Consider the following 5613-nt stretch of genomic DNA (forward strand, 5'->3'; position numbering starts at 1 on the left):
AATTATAAATTACTAAAACTATTAATCCCACAATGAAAATTTTGTTATCAGTAATTTAAATTTTTTTTTATAAAAGATACAAATGATCAAAAAACTATATGAGTAGAAATCATCATTTAATAGACATTAATATTAAAAATATACTAAAATATATTATCTATGTTAGTATCATTTAAATTTAATAACATATCCTATCAAATAAAAAAAAATTTAGATTAATACAATTGATTTATATGTTCGCACCAATTTAATTATATTTTTAATAGTTACTGACTTTTAATTATTTAATATATATTTATTATTTTATAATATGTAAAAATATTTAATACATATAATAATTTATATATATAATGTTGATCTCGCGCAAGGCGCGGATCTTAACCTAGTAGTTTATTATATGATGATGAAGATGATATGCTAGAAGAGATGTCGTTATTGAGATTAATTTGACTCTTCTTCATAATGTAGGCAGGTGATAAAATACATAAACAAGAAGATTTGTCCACAGAGAGTTGTGGTGAGTCATAAGTAGGACCAAGAGCCGTACGAGAAAAAGCTTATAACAGTCGAGTGTCAGTTGGTCAGCAGAAGGATGGGACCCACAACTTCCTCAACGTAAAACAGTTGAAAAGGACAATGTACCACGTGTCCAACTGCCAATAACTGACACCAACCTCCACCATATCCAATAAAGTACATCTCTTAATCTCTGCCTGTGCGCATTTTATATACCTTTTCATATTCGTTAGTTCTTAATCTCTTTGTAAATGCACAATCCGCCATGTTAAATGCTGTGGATTAGTGGATATAGTGAGACGCAGACTCATATCAATATCATTGGTATAATTTTCACTCTACCAGTTGAAACTAAAAAGATCTATTGAATTAAAATGTTGTTGGTGTTTTTTTTCCCATAACGTTCGTTACTATGAAATAAAAATACTAATATTGAGAAACATGTTTATTTTTCAGTAACAACTATAATAATATCACACTGAATTATAGACAAATGTTTGAAATAAAGTGTTTTGCCAAGAATGAGTTTGTACTTTATAGTAAAAGATATGTAGATTAGAAGAGTTGACCAAGACCTACCATAAGATATTCATTATTCAGATCTCCGCCTGAAGACCACATTTCTTTTTGGAATCAAGACCACAGTTTTAGTTATAAAATAAAACATGGTTATACTTCTTACATATTTTGAGTTTAATCAGCCATACTTTAACAGCGACAATAATAACCAATCCATACGGAGCGACGTCACGTACTACCATTGGATGAAATGGACATGGATTTTTCACACATTAAAATAGATAGATTGGTGTTCAAAAAAGTACTAGATCAAAGTTTTATTATAGAAAAAGAAAACACTAAAAGTAAGTATATATAAACGTAAACACATCCGCAGTATATTAATCTCGGAGTACAACATATTTTTGTAGCCACGTGTCATCACGAGGATGATTCTTAAAATTCTTAGAAAAATATGTTGGTCCATATAAACATATACTATGTTTTTTTATAAGACTAACTATCAAATTAATTAATAGTGTACAAAATAATATTTTTTATTTCCTTAAATTTTTTTTTTAATTTTCTTAAATAAAAGCTACGGAATTACCTAATATGGTTAACATATATATGACAATTAATGATTATGAATAATACATATTTGATAACAATTTTTGTATCCTCTCTTTTTTTTTTTAATTTTAAATTATATTAAAAAAATTAAACAATCACATTAAGCATATAATAAAAAAATTAGATTTCTTCTTATATGCTATATTTTGAATTATCAAAAATGATTATAAATTACTAAAAATGGTAAAAATCTCACATTAAAAATTTTATGATCAATGGTTTAACTTTTTTTTTTCAAGAAAAATACAAATGATCATATATCGTAGAGGTGGGCGTTCGGATACACGTTCGGGTTCGTATCGGATATTTAGGATTTTCGGATATTTCAGTATAAAGGTATAGAACCCATTCGGGTTTCTACACTTCGGATCGGGTTCAAGTATTTTTTGTCTGGGTTCAGATATTTTGGGGCGGGTTCGAATATTTAAATTTTGAAGAAAAAATAATAAATTATTCATTGTTTAAATTTTTTGTATTTAAATATATTTTTAACTTAACTGGTTTTCTAATTTTTAAAAGATTAAACTATTAATAGGTTTGGAGATAAAACTTTATAGAAAGACACTAATTTAGTTGTTGATTTGAAATTTTAGATGCAACTTTTGTTAATGCAAGAAACAAGAGCTTGATATGTATTTTAAGTGAGTAGCAAATTATTTTGTCCATAATTATGTATATTATGTAATTTTGAGAAATGTGCATCATTCATATAAATATTTTGAATAAAATGAGAGAAGTACACTAAAAAAAATATAAGATTAAGTATACTTATGTTTGGTTATCTTCAGATATCCATTCAGGTTCGGATATTACCTGTTCGGGTTCAGATATTATCCGTTTGGATTCTGATATCCAATCTCTCCGAATTCAATAACCGTTCGGGTATTTTGCTAATTCGGTTTGGATTTTTGGATCGGATTCAGATACGGGTTCAGCTGTCGGATAAAATTTCCAGCCCTAATAAATCAAATGAATATGAAGTCTCATTAATATATATTCATATTATATATACATATATATTTTTATATATTGAAATAAATTATATAATATATAAAAAATATAAAAATATGTTAATTTCAAAATTTGCAGTGAAAAATAATTTAGATCTTGATATTTCAATTTAAAATTTGTATTGAAAAATCTCAAATTAAAAGTTTTGTGATTAACAATTTAAATTTTTGTTACAGAAAATATATAAATGTTAAAAAATCATATGAGTAGGAAGTGTCAATAATAAATATTTATATTAAAATATAGTATATATCTATGTCAATATCAATAAAATTTAATTTATACCTTATAAAGTAAATAAAATGATTTTTTATTTATTTATTTACTAAAACCGTGATTGTAAATTAACAAAAGATATTTGTGTTGATTTACTCTAATGTATATACTTTTATGTATACAAATTATTATTTTAAATATGTAGTTTCTGATAACTTATTCGATCCTGAAAATCATAGAAACACACTTCTTTAAATCGAAGTGATTTTTAATATTGGAAGCACTATATATATTATTTCATTCAGATTAAATAATTTAGTCTTGGTTTTTATTTCTAAAAATCTTTTAATGAAATATCATGACAAGATTTCGATCCCCTTCTTTTGAGTTTGTTCGAAGAATGAGAGATTTGATCATTCATCTAATATTGTTTCTCCCTAATACCCTATCTACCTATTATAATTATAAGAATGAGAGATTTGAACTATTTATTATAAATTTTCTGGTTTATCATTTAATAAATCAAACAATTCTTAGTTTATACATATTTTACATATACTAGAATGGTAAAGTAATTTATATATTTTTATATGTATACTCTTCAGTAACTAAACCTCAAAAGCGTAGGCTAATAAAATAAGTAATTTGTTTTGTTGTTCTAAAATTAGATGATTTTTAGACCGAACTGGTGAATATATACTAGACAGACATTTATATTGAGTCTGCACTTATATTTTATAACAACTTGATATATTAGATTCAGACACTAACCTGTTAATATAGTTTTCCAGTGATTTTTTTCAAAATTTTGATTCTTAGAAATGTATCTGGAGTTCAACAAATTTTTTCAGATGTCCATCTTTTTAAATTGACACATATGTTATTCACCGAGTTCATAAAAAGTTAAAAAAAGAAACTAAACCATATCAATGAAACAAAGACAATATTATAGAGGTAGAAAATGAAATCACTTATGGATAGTCAATAGTAAATAAACTGAGAGCAGAAAACTTAATCTTTTCGTCATCATACAATCGATGTTGCCTATTTGGTCTTGGTGATTTGTGTCAGCCGCAAAACTTAATTTTCTTTTGTGCATATGAAATCTTAAAAATACTTAAAATGAGATGTAATATATTAACTCTTCAACAACGATGATACATTTAAGAGACCAACATTTATATTTAACATTTTATAATCGATAAAAATTGTAGTGTTGTAAAATGTTAAAACCATTTAATGAACAAACATTATTATAAAAACTCACTCCGCGCATGCGCGCGGGATCATCGTCTTTATAGTAGTATGGTAACATCTCATAACAAACAAGTATTTCAGAATAAAATCTCTTATCGTATGAAACAAAATATGTTATCAAACTTCTCAATTAAATAATATATATAAAAACTTCTTAGTTTACAAACATCAAATTAACGTGTGTGTCCATTTTTTTGTCGACAGTGTTCTTTTAAAAGGGCATTGATTAAAGCCCGTAGGACAAGCTGAGCCACAAAACAAAAGAACATGCAACATAACCGTTGAACTGTGGTTGACGCGTGGAGTAATGTATCATGTAGGGTAACATTGTTGGGTGACCTTCGAACTCGATAAGAAAGTCACATTCCATACTCCTGCGTTGCATGTGGGTTGCATTGTCACATTCCATACTTCTAAAATCATAATAATTAACAAAATGTAAATCTTAGAGAAAGCTGAAGATGTATATTATGTATCAGTTCGTGAAGTACATGCGTGTGTTATGAAGATGGGCTTGGTTGAAGTTCGTATGTTATGATGTTTGTGGGCTTGTTAAGTTTGGAGAAGAAGCAATATGTTTATTGGAAGATTTACATTAAGTGTAATGGATATTACTTGAAGAGAAAAAGGTAAGAGAGTTATTCCTTGGGAGAAAAAGGAAAGTTGCTTAAGTTGCTTTTGAAGAACTTGGAGAGCAAGTTCTGGTTATGTATACATGGAGGACGTGCCTCTATGATGAGAGTTGTCTCTGAAAAAAAAAAAAAAAGAAAAAAAGTCGAGAGATCATTGTTTGGTGCTTGTGTGATCAAGTCTTTGGTGTCACTGCTCTGTGCTAGGTGCTGACGTAGTTGGTGAAGTACTTCCGAGGAGTTGGAAGATTGAAGTCTAGATTCAGGGGGAGTTTAGCTCGGGATCGGGAAGATTCTGATAAACAAAAGTCTAGGCTCTAGGGTGAGTTTTAGCTTAGGATTGGAGTAATCCTAAAGGATTCTTGTAATAAAAAAGATTGGTGTAAGACTTTCTTGTTCTAGTGAATTCGAAAAGAGAAAAACTTGTGTCTTGTTTATTTCTGCATTTTACTATGGCCTCACTGCACTTACAATTGGTATCAGAGCGGGTCACCTAAGTTACTGGTGAGATCATAAGGGTGATGACAGAAACTGGTTCAGGAAGAAGGACAAGAGTTTCAAGTAGATCTTGAGGATTGATGGAGAGAGGTAAGTTGCCTTTCAAGAAGCGTTTCTTATGGAATGGACGAAACAAATCTTTTATGAGGTTCATGGTTGATGATAACATGAAGGAGAAAGAAAGAAGAGGAAGATTTTGTGATTCTCCAAAGGTTCTACAGTGCCATGAATGCAAAGGTTTTGGGCATGTAGCTGATGAGTGTGCAAATCTGCAGAAGCGGAAGAAGAAGACAGTCACCAAGAGTGATTCTAAAAGTGAATCTGATTATGGTGAGGAGCTAAAGAGTATTGTGGC

The sequence above is a fragment of the Brassica oleracea genome, chromosome C4, assembly GCF_000695525.1.
Source record: "Brassica oleracea var. oleracea cultivar TO1000 chromosome C4, BOL, whole genome shotgun sequence".
NCBI classification, from domain to species: domain Eukaryota; kingdom Viridiplantae; phylum Streptophyta; class Magnoliopsida; order Brassicales; family Brassicaceae; genus Brassica; species Brassica oleracea.